The following is a 16,016-nucleotide window of genomic DNA, read 5'->3' on the forward strand; positions in this document are numbered from 1 at the left end:
AAGGCACACTTGAGTTAAAATTTTACTGTTAGTCTCATCTGGTATTTTGGGACTGTCCTCACACCTGTGGCCTTCTTGTACCTGACAGAATAGAGTATGCAGACAGAGGAATTTGTTTGTTTGCTGCCTTGGCCACTGCACCTGGAACTCTGACATGCATTTATCCCAAACTTCTGAAAACATCTGGGATCAATTATTTTCTGCTATTTTTGTCAAGATTTTGGTATGGCTTAGAAGTGCAGGAGCTTACTGTATTATCATTTTTACACTAAAACTTTTACATTTTGATCAGACTTACAAACCACAGGCCCATTGGCTAAAGATTTCATTGGAGAACTGGCTCAATAGAGACAAAAATTTCTTTTCAGGCCTTTCTGTCTGGGCAAACACAGCCCAATTTACATTTAAATTCTGAGTTCATGACCCTATTTGTGGGACTGATTTTAGGAGCTGATGATCTTGAGCTAGATGGCAAATTTGGAAAGACTGTATTTCACCCAACAGCTCCACATTAACCTTTTCTCCTTTCTCACTCAAAGTGATTTTGCCTGTTCAGCTCTGCTGAATAGAGCTGCTAGCTTAATTGTAGTAAAATCTACAGTCTGACTAATACCAATCTGAGAGCTCACAGGAGGCAAAAGTTTCCTTAACACCAACCACTATCTTTATTTTTGTGTTGTTATATATATTGTTATATTTTTAAAATTGTCTACAACAAATTGTATACTGGGCTGCAAATCTGGCAGAAGTTCCTAGGCATTTATTAAAAACCCATTAAGAGCTGGAGTTTGCAGCTCTGAAGACTTATTTAGCTTTCCCATGACTAACCTAAGAGTAGTTTGGAATAAAAACAAAATCCCTTGGTGTCCAGCAGCAGTTTCACAAAGCCCATGCACATGGCATCACATACTCTTAAAAGTGAATATAAGTTTATAATTTCATTCACAGACTGAATATTCACTGTGAAGTAGATGCATGAATCAATTCTTGACAAACTTAAACAATAAAATATTCCCAGTAGTCATCTAAAAGCTAAAATGTTTAATGCTAACACCAGAACCAATCTACTTCCATTTGTACTCGTAGCATGACAGCTGTTACCTGCAGATCTAAAACATCAGAACACAACCTAGAGAGAACAGAGAAAAACATCAGGATGCATATTGAAATGCAGTGGGCATATTAGATACCAGACAGTCCACAGCATCTCCTTGGTGTTGGTCTAGCCCCAGCTCCCAGGTTTAGAAAAAGGCTAAAGCCTCATAGCTCTGATGAGCATAGAAGAGATATGAGTAATTGCTCTGCAACCATTTCTGTATGGAGAGTTTATTGGGACTAGATGAGATGTGGGAAGCACATAACAAGTGGAGAGACACACAAAAACTGTGTAAATGTGTGGTCTGATTACAGTACTGCAATTGAGGAAGTTTTTCTGTGATTATTTTGTGTGACAGATGACTCCATTTCTTCTCAGCATTTATAAATTCTTACATGGTTTCTGTCACAGGTGAAGTGACACTGAGAATGTGCCTGCCCTATAGCTAGCTAGCTTGGGTCCAAGGAGCTAAACCTTGTAGGAATGGAGCTCAGTATTCACACAAACAAGCTTCCATGGCAGCCTGAAGAGCAAGATTTTTGGACTTAGAAACCCAAGAATGTGGGGAAAAAAAACCCCAGTAATTACTACCAGGAAACCACATGATCAATGTCTCTTGTCCCTTACCAACAGGAAAGGACAGTTCATAGAGGACATGCCACACTCTATTGAAGTCAAGAAGGACCATAAAGATATCTTAAAATATTGACAACTGTGAAAATTAGTCTGTGAGGGAAATAAAACATACTTTTATTGAGAGGAAGGATATACTATCCACTTTATAGTGTGATTACAGGGGTGCTCAGGGGGAGACACAAAAAGGTTTTTTGTGATCTTTTGTTCTCCCAGCAAGGACAAATTCAGCTGCTGCTTTTTCAGATCCCCAAGCACAAGTGGTGGTCAGTGACAAAGCCACTTCCAAATATTAATTAAAGGAAGCAAGGAGACAGGACTGTGGCTCTCCTCTCTCTTGCACAGCTCAATACAGCTAAGGATGGGACTGCAGGCTCACTTTTCTATATGCCAGTCCTTTCAGTTCCCTTTGGAAATTCTCAATTATTAAAGCTAGTATAGTATTTGTATAATGTAGCTCATATCTGTCAAAACCTCTGAGAATTCAACAACAAAAGGACAGGAGAGAGTAGAACTCCTTCAAAGAAACAGACCAACAAAGTGCCTTTCAGAATACTCAGAATATGATGCTGGCTTCTCTCTGTAGTGCCTCTATTATTTTTAACTAGATCTTTCTGTAATCATAATAGAGATATTGTATTGAAGCTCACATTAAAATGCAGAAGAAAAAATATGAAGGAAAATGTACTGGGTTTGTGAGATAATGTTTATCAGTACCATGACAGGAGTGGAGAAATTCCAGAACTTGAATCTGAAGCTGTTTTTCACAGAAGGACAAAAAAAAATATAAAAACTAACCAAACTAGATAAAACTGGCCCAGAAAAATGTGACTGTAACTTATGCCTATAATTCTCATGGAATTATAAACAATCCTTGTTGTTAATTAATTGTCACAGAACAGATTATTTATATCTCCAAGATGAAAGCCTGCTACCAACAAAGAATGAGAAACTCTTAAAGGTATATTGAAAAGCTTTTCTCTACATATTTTATTACAAAATTTTATGGCCCACTTTAAGCAATTCCACACAAATTGACTCACTACCACTTAATTAATTAGTTCACATTTCACAAAGTGAGTACAGAGGATTTTCAAGAGCATATCAGGTAGTTACATGTTCTTGTTGAATAAAAGCAAAAAGAAATCCTGCAACTGATATCAGCTGAATAAAACAAACTTAGCAAAATGCACAGCAGTATTATGATTGCCAGTTTGACTGCTACCTACTTACACTGAGAATTTCCAGATGAGTCTATGCTCAGTTTCAGTTCCTTTTGCTGTATGTCATAATTTCTACTTTCACCACATTTTTGTAAGTGTACTGTTCACACCTCATGAAGACAGTTTCTCCTGAGTGTTTAAGGATGAGAGAAATACACTTGCAATGCATAAGGGATGGGACAGATGGATTTTCCTCTCTGTAGACAATGCTGTTTAGCTTTCAATAACACTGTATCTAGAGCTAACAGCACCCTCAGTTATGTCAGTCTGATTGCAAATAACCCTCACAGTGAAGCAGTTAAGCCAACATAAAAAGGTTTATACCAGTAAAAGCACAAGTACAATTTATGCTTAAAAAGGCCCCTCTGAAAAACCACCATATCCTAAAAAGTTTAAAAAAATACATGTATTGATGTGTGTATCCATTCATGAACGCCTTTATGTCTGCTTAGATATACTCATGTAAAAACTATATCTATGCCAGCATAAAGCCAAATTATATGTCTGTCCTAACATCATTGCAGTGCCCAAACCACATGGCTAAATGAAGATTAAGGATTTCAAAGAACATATTACCTCACCATAGCTTGACACTACTAAGAACACTGTTATGTCACTGCAGCTCTTAAAAACTTAGAATTCCATGCAAACTACAGAGAGAAATATGAGCAAGTGATGAGTATTCACTTTCAAGCAAATACAATGTAAATTTTAAAGTAAATTTAATAAACTTTGCATGGACTATTGTCCAGAAAACTAAGGGTCACAGAGGTTTCTCTTCTAGAGGACACAGGTTATGCTTGATTTAGAAGCAGCAGAAAAATATTACATATAGGTGAAAGCCTAAAAAATATCTAGGTCTTAGTTTGTTCTGAAAAACCATGCCTGCAAAAGGGGCTGCCTCCATGACTCCTCCTTGAAAAGCTTATCAAAAATTTTTATATAGTCTCTCCTGCTTCTCCATGTACATGATCACTGTACTCCCTTAAACCTTGCTGTGACATCAGTTTAACAATCCCTTCTCCCACTCTCTTCCAGATGCCCCTTTTGCTTAACTATCCTAATTCAGTGGGAGTGATTAGATGCTTAGCCTTTTAGAAAATCTTGCTGCATTATCAGCACTCAGCAGCATATCTAAGGAACCAATATTATTAAACCTTGTCCTACAACAGAACCATTTAGTTTCTGAGCATTATTCCTTATTCATGCATCACAGATCAACAGGACTGCTGGCAGCTGTAGGGAATACTTAGTCATCAGATCTCACAAGAATTTTGGAAAAGTTCTTTGCCAACAGGTGAAACTAAGCATGGTCCATATGCACCTGAAATACCTTAAGAAGAGAATGGCTCTAAAATTTGGTAAGATTTTCTGGTTGTTTCAGCTGGGATAAAGTTAATTTTTTTCACAGTGGCTAGTACAAGCCTGTGTTTTGGATTTCTGCTGGACACAAGGTTGATAATCTGGAGATTATCATTTTGTTTTGCTTCTTGCTGAGCAGGGCTTGCACAGGGTCAAGGCCTTTCTGCTTTTCACACTGACATTTTAGCAAGGGGCTGGAGGTGAATGGGATGCAGGGATCAGACACAGCTGGGACAGGCAATTTCAGCTGACTAAAGGGATATTCCAGGCTGTATGGCTTCATGCTCAGGATATATAGTGAGGGAAAAAGGAAGAAGGAGGGGATGCTTGGAATGACAGCATGTGTCTTCCCAGTAAACATTACATGTGATGGGGCCATGCTCTCCTGGAAATGGCTGAACAGCTGCCTGCCCATGGGAAGTGGTGAATGAATTCCTTGTTTTGCTTTGCTTGTGTGCTTGGCTTCTGCTTTTCTTATAAACTGCCTTCATGTCAAACCCTGAGTTCTGTACTTTTACCCTGCCAATTCCCTCCCCAGTCCTGCTGGTGGAGGAGTGACCAAGTGGCTCTGTGGGGCTCGGCTGCTGACTGGGGTTAAACCAGACAGATCCTATTCTCAAATTTCAAATCAATCTCCTAGGCATGAATCAAAAATCATGCCACTGCACAGGTACTCACACTTTCAAAGACACATTTGACCTGTCTTAAAGCTCACCATTAGAGAGCTATTGGCAGCTCCTTGATAGGTTCAGTTGAGAGAAAGAGTGAAGGGTTCTCTGACACATTACATTATGGTGTCCTGAGGCTTGTCTCTCTCCAATTTAGCTTCTGCTCACACTCCCTTTTAAAGAGTGAATGCTTTTCTTTAACACTTTACACTGCCAGTCACCCAGCAATCATTTGTCACTGACAGGTCTTAGTTCTTCTTTCTCATTCCCTCTATTGCCTCCTGGGAAGGCTCCTGCAGAGATTGTGTGCTGCTCTGAGCGACAGCAATCCTGTGGCCAAGAGTGCTCAGAGAGCAAGTCGCAGGAAAGAAGACTGGCCAGACACAGTGAAAAAATTGGGCTGGAGACTGGAAAATGATGCCAAGCTTGAGAGCACTTCCCATATTTCAATACATCCTGTGCAAATTGCCTGCAAAGTCTCTGCTAACCTGCCCTACCTGCCTTGCTCGTTTTGGAAGCTGTTTCATGAAATAACTATCTACCAAATAACTGGAATTGCTGTCTCAAATGCCTCTATGGTACTGAATGAAACTAAGTGTCAGGAACGCTAATTTCCCTCAGAATAAATACAGAAACATTTCATGTTGTGGATCATGTAGCAAGTCTTAGCAAATTAATGCAATCTTAACTTTCATAATATACCCTTGTCAGACAGGACTGAGAAGCTTTTCAGTTATCCTTATCACATATCAGCAATAACCAACACCAGTTGAAAGTTTCCAATTAAAAAAAAAAAGAATCACAATAGAAGCTTATAAATAATGAATGAGTAAAACCTTTTTCATCCACTTGCAGGCAACCATTTCTTTGTTCAAAGACAGAAATGCTGAGATTAAGAATCACAGTTCAAATAAAGAAGAAAATGCCAGGTCAGACAGAAGATTATTCTTCAGCAGAAGCTGACAGAAAATAAAGACTGAAGGAAGAAAAGCATGTTACCTTTGCAAGGATTTGACCTGTGATAGTTTTCACCCTTGTAATTAGAGTTTGAACATTTCTTTTGTCCTAAGAAATACTACTTTCTACTTTAACTGCTGCATAGCTGTTTCCTCCATTTAAAGTTTTATTTATGTGTTGTATTTATGAAATCCTAGATTTCACTGCTTTGGAAACATATATACACAGCATACAGGAAATCTCAAGTTAAGAAAGCAGTATAAATAGCAAGTGATAATTACTCCTTATAACCAGTTCTCTGCCTTTAAATCTTTCAGTCATCCATAAAGCAAAACAGACAGAAAGGTCAAACCAGACAAAGGCCAAACAGGGTATTCTTAGAGTCAGAATAAAAGCTAAGGAGTCTTAATCCTGGGCAAAATTTCACTACATTAGTAATGGTATTTTGCCAAAAGGACACAGCAACCAAGTAAGCAAGGAGCACACAAAACATCATTAAGTAACCTGAACATAAAAGAATTTGCAATTTTCTAGTCTTAGAAGATTTTTCTATAAAAATTTCAAGAATTTGCATTTTCATGAGCTTACAAAATTATTTTTACTGATCCTTCTTAAGCTTTGTTTTCACCTTCCATATTATACTTCTGTCTCTTACTTGGTTTATTAGACTGTCTTCTAGCTCTGTATAGAAATTTAGCAATATAGTTCCTATGGATTTAACACTTAAAAATATTGGGTATTTATACATTATGTATCAAAAAAGAACTACATAATGAAATAAAAAAAATAAAGACTCTGTTTAACACAATTGCTTCTTTAAATGTGAATTGTTAGCACCATCATTATAGCTTTCATTCAGGAAACTGAGAAAGGTATAAACAAATATAAAGAAATGAAGGCAGATCATCCATAAAGCATAACAATGGTTATGATGAAGCAAGTGAACAGAGTTTGCATTAATTTTTCTGAGTAGAAGTTCCTGTTTCTTAGGATGCTTAATAAAATCCTTGGTAGCTTGAAATGAGGTTGTACATGAGATCACACTTTTTCTTGGATTTAATAATTGTAGCATAAAATCTTGACTGAATCAAACTGTATAATCTGAAATGTATGTCAGTAATTTGAATCAACTCTAGTAAGTAAATTACAGGATAAAAATATATATTCAAGTGGATATGGTATGATTATATTCTAGGATACATGGATGTGCAACAACTGCAACATCTTAGTCTAGCCAAGGGCTCTTCTACTGTTCTTTCTGTTTTATTATTTAACTTTTTGGAGAATGCAAATCCTCATCATTCTAGGAGTTTATTTGCCAAAATAGATTTTTCTTTAAAGTTGAATGGTGTAAGTATACATGTCGTCTTTAATATTAATATTTATCTAAATGTAGCATGGTCTACAAAAATTTATATTGATGCCATTTATCACTTGGAGCGACTTCTTCCTGGCAGAGTCCAAACCCAGCAGGCTTTTCTTGACTCAGAATTTATAGTGGGAAATAACATTGTACATATAAAACTACAGGCAGCAATCATGAGAAAACGTTTGCTCAATTAATAAATGATAGCTCAATTTCATTAGTTGTTGTGTCATACACTAGTCCAGTTTCTACAGAGGTGTGTGAGGGAATCAGCCTGTGCAAGCTTGGGCTGACTTGCCAGGAGAACTCCCGGGAGCTTCCCAGGCTGGAAAGGCCATCCAGGCAGTGACAGGTTTGGACATGGATGCCCTGATCTGCAGAGAAGCCCCTCTGGCAGCATCCCAGGGCCCAGCAGCAGCTCCATCTGTCAGGGTCTCTCTGGAGAGGGAAAGCTGAAGGCAGGACCAGGCAGGGCGTGGAGGTGCCAGTGAGAGAGGCGGTGGCCACGTTCCCTTGTCACCTGAGCTTGGTTTCAGAGCACGAAATGTCAGAGACTGTGAGGCACAATTCAGACACATCATGACATTCCACTCATTCAAAGGTAAGGGACAGCAAACCACAGGACTGCAGTGTACCCATTTCAAAAGAAACCCAAGATGACAGAGCATTAGTGTATCCACTTCTTTTATCCAAGGGGAATAAATGCAATTATTATGTCCCTGGTGTCCTGGAAACTCAGTCTGAACACTCACAGTGTGCACTATCAGGATAGTCAGGCAAAAGAAAGATTTGAATCATTATCAAGTTACCAGATTTTTTTTTTTAGTTAAACCAATAGTTACTAATGAGCTTAAATCAAATCCACCAAGCAGTGTCATTTAGGGAAGGAAAAGACTGGGAATTGCACCGCTGTCAGTCTTTTCTGACTTACCAGGGTAAAGTACACATGCAGCTGAAAAATGCAAGACACCCAGGACAGTGACCTAATCCCAGTTTCCATCTGCTAGCTCAGCATTTAAGCTTTCCATACAAACATGACAGATGATGTGACAGAGGATAGCCTGACAAGAAGGAGTCCCCAGGGACCTGGATGACCCTGACTCCAGCCCAGCTACACACTCTGATTGAATGAGAAAGGAGATCAAGGTGACCTTTTCCTTCTCTGGTATGTTTAATATTCTAGCATTTCATTTGATTTTCTTGTGCATGTCCAAAAAAAATGTTTTGTTACAACTACCTAAGCCCATTACTTACATAACTGAAATTCTAAATTCAATATGCAATATCAATTATTTTTTGCAGTAGACAAAACAAATTTAAAAACCCATGTCAGCTACTTAGCCTGATGTGGTTACCTTTTCCCAGAGAGGCTTTTCTTGTCAGTGGGGTGATGCACAGAACAACAGTTTGACAGAGCCCTGGTCTGTGGACAGCTTCAGCCAACCTGCACATGGCTGCTAAATCTCTGCCACTGTGTCTCAGTGGCTGCACAGATGATGCAGTTCTCCTTTTCAGGGCTGGTTAGCCCTTGCTAATTTAAATGATAACCAAACTCAAGTGCACAACATGACAGAAATAAAAAGTCTCCCAGAGCAGCAGATGTGTGCTTGACCAGCAGAAAGGATCATGCCAGTAATCATGTGTCCCAGCAAGGTTGTTTCCCTTCACTGAGCAAGGCACGCCTGCTTTCTGGTGATCTCACTCCAAGCAGGGAAGTATCATAAACTCCATTTTGACACATTTGGATGCATACCTATGATTATATAATTAGGGCCTTCCCTCCCCTTCTGCCAGGGCTGTGTTTCCCTCCCCTGGCAGAGGAAGGCTCAGCACATGCTGAGCAGCCTCCCAGACGCCTGTGCCTGCTCTGCTCCAGCTGAGAGACCTAAACCAAGATGCTCTGGCTTCTTCCTTACATACTACATCCTTAACACTTTTACAGAGTCAAGAGGGTGTTATTTAAAGGTTGTAGTTTCACAGTTACCAAGCCTGAAAACAGAGGAGAGCAGCAGCTGCTGTGCATATTATGTGTTAGATCTAAACTACTCATTATGTCCTTGAATAACCATTCTTGCCATTGCACCAGGTGGCCTGTGAAAACACTGTAGCTCATGAAGAGCATTCTTCATGATTCAGGGTCAAACTCAAAGGCAGAATCCCCACTGTCCTCATCCTAAAATATAAAATAAGGGAGTAGAGGCAGTGCTGATGACATTCACACAAAACTGCAAATTCTATGCTCCTTCCTGTCTTATGATTTGTACAGTAACTGCCAAAGTTTTTTTCCTGTACAAGAAATGCAGTTTTCAATCATCCAGGCTGGTTTATTCCAAATATTTTATTCAGGACTTGAAGGAGAATAATTCAGAAAAAACTTTAGAGCAACAAAAAGTCCACTTGAGCTGTAACCTGAAACTACAAGTGAACCCTGAGACATAGGGGAAACCACAGAGGCCCCCAAGTAGCAATACTCTGCCTAGATCACTGTTTCAGTTTCTGCTGCTGAGATGAGCAAGACAGCTCTCACTCAAAGAGCCACTGAAAGCCAGAGACTTTGAGCTCTGGTCTTCCCCTGACAATCAGCTCCCCAAGCAGAAGTCACATGGGATCACAGATTGGATTTCCCTGTCCCCAGGGAACCCTCTGCTCCCATAAGGACAGGCTTGTCACTGCTACAATTAGGGACTGCACTCTAGGGAGGGAGAGAACAAGAAGTGTTACACAGTGCCAGGATGCCTGTCCAGCCCAAGAACTGCATGATTCTTTGTGTGCCTGGCTGCAAATTTCAGTGTTTTAGAATCATAGGAATGGTCCTTAATGATCATCTAGTTCCAACCACCCTGCCATGGGCAGAGATGCATTTTACAAGTAGTAGTGGCTACTGGGAAGTTCCTCTTCAGATCTGTTTTTTTGTTTTTTGTTTTTTTGTTTTTTTGTTTTTTTTTACCTCTAAGCTGATCTTATATTCAAGAGAAAGAAACCACTCCAACTGGAACTGGTTAAAAGTCAAAGTTCCAATAATTCCCAATAATTCCTTTTTCCTGCTGCTTCAGCAAACCTCCACTTGCTTTAACTTGTTTTGAATAATCTCTTTGTACTAATCAACTGGAAAAAAAAATAAAAAAGGAGGAGATAGGTCCAACAGTGATTTCCTATTAACACTAGTTAGGAACAATGTGTTTCACTAAGAGCAAAGAAATTGGTGTAGATTGGCTAAGACACAAAGAGCAGTTTTAAAGTGAAACTTATTGATTTTATCTTTAATGATTGCTTAAAAATGTTCCTAAAATATGGTATATGACATGGTTGTGCTGTTTAATTTTAAATTCTGATTTATTTTTCCTTTTATTTCTTCATCTGGAGTTTGAGTAGCTACAGGAAGCAGACTAGCATTAAGAGAAAAGGCCTCCCATGGAAAGCTACAGCCATTAAATTATAATTACTCTAAATAATAAAGGATTTAATAATTAATATAGAGCAGTTATATAATACACCTGACACACAGCTCTGGAATAAATTTGTGTGACAAAGCACAACCAGAGCACCAAAGCCTGTCTGCATTAGTGCAGCATTTTATTTGTGTGCTTTATAACATTAAATACACTTCTCTAAGAGTTTCCAGAATTAAAACTCATACTTCAGGTGCCTAGAGAAAACAATTTGACAAGATACTCCTATTTTGAGAAAATCTATTCTGCTCAGAAAATTGATAGCATACAGCAACATTGTCTTTTTAGGACAAGATTGATGCCTGTAGGACTGAAATACAATATAAGGCAAAAATCCTAGCAAAGCTGATTAAAACTAGAAAAGCAGAAGTATACATTTTTTTCTCATGTATGAATGTTGCAGAATGAGACTGAAGAATAGTAGAAATTTTTAAAATGGTATGGGCATAAAATACTAGATTATATAACCTCCCTAAGATGCACAAAATTTTGGAAAACTGTTGTAAAAAAGGGATGTAATTGGTTTTTCATTGCAAGTGGAATCAAAAATCAAAAAGCTGTAGTGCTTTAAATGAGATGGATTAGTGTCTAACTGTTCTAATGTAATGTTTTGTCTTTTGTCTAAGACAATGCAGGTCAAGAAAGCTGCAGCTTGTTTGGAGTATGAGAGTAAGCAGAATTTTGGAAGCAGGTAATGCTAAAAACAATTTAAAAGTATTTTGAAAAGTTTTACCCTGAAACTGAGAGCACAGTCCTAGTATAAGCTACTTAGAAAAGACAGTGGTACCATTAACTTTATTTCTGACAAATCTGAAAGTCAAAACCACAGAGATTAAAGTGTGAGAAAGGGTTTTAAATCTTACTTGAAGTGAGTATACATCCCAGTGCATATACATCTGAGTAACTGCTACAAATCCTTTGATATTTATAGCATTTTATAGAAATTTAAGTTAGAGAATGTATCCAGAAGGAAAAAAAAAAAGACTGTGACAGAAGATAATCTGTTGATTATTTATCACGATAATCTATCATGTGTTTTATCTAGTTACATACTTAACCATAAATTTTAATTACCCAAATGTTAAGAATCTCAGTACAAAATTATATTAAAAAGTACTTATGCACAAGTTTTGTCTCTATCTTATAAACAATTCCTTCTTCTGCAATAGCATGTACAGATTTTTGGGAGCTTCAACACAAGTCAAGTGCTTTTACAGTTTTTCAGTAAAAGATGGAAAAATGTTCTGTTGCTTCTCTGTGTTTTGGGTAGATACAGAAAAATTTGCACAAATCTCTTGTTTCTGGATTTAAGTAACCTTGATTTAAACAAGAACAATGGGAAGTAAGACAATAAAGGTCAAAACTCATGAGCAAGCAGCAGCCACAAACACATGAAACACATCCTAGAGGATAAATCATTTGTGTGAGAGCAGTCCCTGGATCTTCACTTGTGTATTTGGAAAGCTGGGACCCTCAAATTCCAGCTACCATCTTTGCCTTATTCCTGGTGCCCTCCTCACCTCAGTGGTCTTACCATCTGACTTTCTGGGAGGACCAGAGATGTCCTGGTCATGGTAGAACCAGTACCAGCAAAGAGACAACAGAGGGCCAGGATTTATGGCACATATTGCAGAGCTCTGCCTAAGCTTTGCCTTGGGTTTAAACCCACCCAGCTTAAATCACTTTTTCCCTTCACAGATCATGTTACTCCTCACTGCAGCAGTATCATGAGTGAGCATGGGGGAAACACAGGTGCTGAACAGAACAGTGCTTGAGTTGCATCTTCCTCTGCACTGGCCTAGCTGCAAGAGGAGTCACTGGCTCCTTTTCAATCACACCATTGATGCTGTTTGGCAGCACCTCTGTTTTCCATGTGCAGCACCAACTTGCTTTGCCTTTGCTCTGCTGAATTATTTCTGGCAAGCAGCAATGGATATATTCCTAGACATGGAAGTTTCTTAGTTAAATGGAAAATATTCTATAACTCGTGTATCCTATTCATGGACTGTTTCTGCAGGTGCTTTTCAGCCCTGAGCTGTAAAGCATAGGGTTATTAGAATTCAAAGGGAAAGCAATTTTCACTTCTGTAACTGGTATTGAGACCATGTCAACCTGCAGCATCACTTGGGTTGTTTCATCCCAGCGCAGAATGCTCCCATTCTTGCAGATTTTGAACCTGCTGTTTTATCCAATGGTAGCACACCATGGGTTTTCTGGTATTTCTTGTGTGTGTATGTGGGAAGGACAGTGGAGCTGCCATGAAAACTTCATGGACTCTTCTGGACTAGCTATTAATGACAGTCCTTTCCTGCTCATGTCCCTACCCTGAAAATACTGAATCCTTTCACAGCTTTGACACATGCCCCACCCAATATACCAAAAACACTTTGAAGACCAGGAGAACTGGCAAGAGAGAGCAGAGAGCAGGCTGACACAGGTGTAGGACACACAGAGCTCAGGGGCCAGGTCAGGTAACCTGCTGAGCAGTAGCAAAGGTGGTGGGAGGCACAGAAATGATGGGAGCACACAGACACAGCTTCACTGCCAAAAGTTACAGCGCACAGTGCTGGAGAGATGAGAGCCCTGAGAGACAGCCATGTTTATCCTTAATGCTTGCATACCTCCAAAAGAAATATTAGCTACAAACTTTTTTACCTGTTGTTAAGTCCTTTAATCTCATATCTAAGTTTCTTAAAACAAAACAACTATTTTGGGCATTTCTCTACCATTCTGAAGTTTTTCAGAAGAGGTCCAAAGAGAGAGTTACAGGTGTCATTAAGCTAGGTCCAGTTCATAAGTGGCAATTCATCAACAGAATAACTACTCAGATTGAGACTTTGTTTATGAAATCAGTTTCCTGATTTTGCCTAGGAGAACAAGGTAATGAACAAACAGAAAATACACACCAACACTGCATTTTTATATTGTATTTTTAATTTTTTTTAACTTGGGACATGATGTTCTCAGACTGTTTTTATTTCTTTCAGTGGGGCTTTCCATATCTTAGGAAATTTTGACAGGACATGCTGTAAAACCTCTGTGGATGAAAGTTAATTGCATTCAATCGAAAACAAAAGCAAAATCTGTCATGATCTATTTTGTGCATTGTCTGTTTCCTTCAATAGCTGATACTGGCTTTGTGAAAACCCACTCACTGACTTTAGTAAGAGAAATTGGATAAGTCTGTTTTGAAGAGGTCCAATTTCCTGCTCCTCTTTTCTTAATAAAAGCCTCCTTTACACCCCATACAAACCTTTCATTGAGCTTAAACATAAAATTACCTGCTCTCTGATACCTAGTAATATGCTTCTAAATCATCTAATTCCCATCCACTTGAAAATAAAAATTATTCTATACCTTGACCTAGCCTAGAGTGTAATTTAACAATCAAGAAAGCACTATACACATAATTTGAAGTGGTGATAAACCATCTGAATTTCTCTGCTTCTTGCATGAGACATTTTCTTAGTGGAACCTGTGTATGACTAATTTAATTCTATCTCAGAAAGAAAACAGGCCTCTTGAAAATAAAGTTGAATAGAATTATCACAACAAATTATTGTTAGAGAGTGCCAGATAAGATGATATTTTTCTAAAATTATATTACTGTAGCTTTTATAGCAGTCCTAAGTAAAAGGAAGTTTTAAAGCGAGTTTTAAAAGGACTATCTCCAAATTAAATTATAATTTTTGTCATATTTAATTTTTAGTGGAAACAAATAATGAATTAATGAAATCAACTTATAGGTTTCAGTACTACATACATTTATTTTTCTTACTGCAAATAAATTTTTCTTGCAACTTCATTTGATTGTTAAGCAAACCCAACAAATGCAAAATACAACTTCTGAAATATTTAGTCTCTTTCCCAGATGTTTAACAGGATTACTACATATAGCAAAAATTAGTAAATGTCAATAAATATATTTTTAAAAAGAAAAATTAAAACCATTATTATATGGGAAGTCACCCATGATTTTAAACCTACAGAAGAAGCAACTGAGTAGTGCTTCATTTAACTTGTTATTATTGTCATAGTTAATTCCTCCCTTTTACAGCCACTACACTATTTATTAGTTAGAAGATGATTTGGGGGGATTCCTCTATCCAAACTTCAATGGGTACAGTGTATGTCACAGCCACCTTGTCTGGGGTCTCTATCAAGAAGCTGGGGAAAAGATATTTCTTATAGAACATGATTTACTTGATTTCCTATAGATACAACCCAAAGGATAAGATTCAGTTTCATTCTGGAACTTCCTGCGTCTTTCTTTAAGGTGGTTCAAGACAACTTGCCCAGATGCAAATATCTGGACAAGTTGTTTGAATATTCATGGATATCACACATGACACAGGTTTCATCTCCTGAGATGACCTCCTTCACAAATAAATGGTAAAGGAAAACAAACACAGAACTAATAAATTATTTCCTTCTTACACAATGATTTGTCACACATGGTAGCATAGCTTTGAAGAGAGCTGAAGGACAAGTGTTGGAAAGGAAGGTTTTCAAAAAGGCCATTGAGGAAAACAATACCTGCTCACAAAAATATAACCCTGCTGTCACTTACACCTACACAAAGGGAGTGCACACAGACAACAATGACTGAGCTCAGCCAGAGAAAACTCCTGTTGCACCAATATATTTGGGCTTAAGATTTTTCTTGAAATTTTCTACCATTTAACTAGTTTAAGATGATTGTTTACCTTTTCCTGCTAACAAAGTAATTCAAAAGTCTGTCATTGTGCAAATATAAGCTAAGGAATTTCCATTTCGATTTCCACTTGTGTTAGCCAAGAGACTCAATGACCTAGGCACCAAGGTCAAAAACAGATATGGGCATAATTACCAGTGCTGATATACTCTAGATCTGACTCAATACTTTTTTATGACAAGAACAAGGAATTTCCCCTAACCCCACTCAGCCTCCTAGATCAGTAACAGGAACATTTCTCTGAGGTACATCAAATAATGGTTTAAGTTCCTCTCAGAAAAATCTGGATGAGGGATCCAAACTCAGTTGTCCCCCAGTTTAGATGAATGTCCCAGCTTCTTGAGTGTTATTTTGCTCTTTATTTCTGGTAAATTAATACATAGCAAAAATAACAAGCATGAAAGACTTAGAAATTTACCCCAGTTATATCTCAGGAGCAGTTCAGTAACTTCAGAATAAAGGAGGTTTTGATGTAAATTCCTTTTCTACAGTGAATAGAGGATGGAACTACATCTGAATCATGCACTTTTTATGTGGATGGTCTGTCT

General features: G+C 38.1%; 1 protein-coding gene across 1 annotated transcript in view; it reads right to left on the reverse strand.

The window, feature by feature from the left end:
• Positions 1-16,016, reverse strand: part of GABBR2 (gamma-aminobutyric acid type B receptor subunit 2) — a 447,388-nt gene that overhangs the window by 160,230 nt on the left and 271,142 nt on the right. The gene's annotated exons all lie outside the window — the stretch shown is intronic.

This window comes from Oenanthe melanoleuca, chromosome 2, assembly GCF_029582105.1.
Source record: "Oenanthe melanoleuca isolate GR-GAL-2019-014 chromosome 2, OMel1.0, whole genome shotgun sequence".
In the NCBI taxonomy this organism is placed as follows: Eukaryota; Metazoa; Chordata; class Aves; order Passeriformes; family Muscicapidae; genus Oenanthe; species Oenanthe melanoleuca.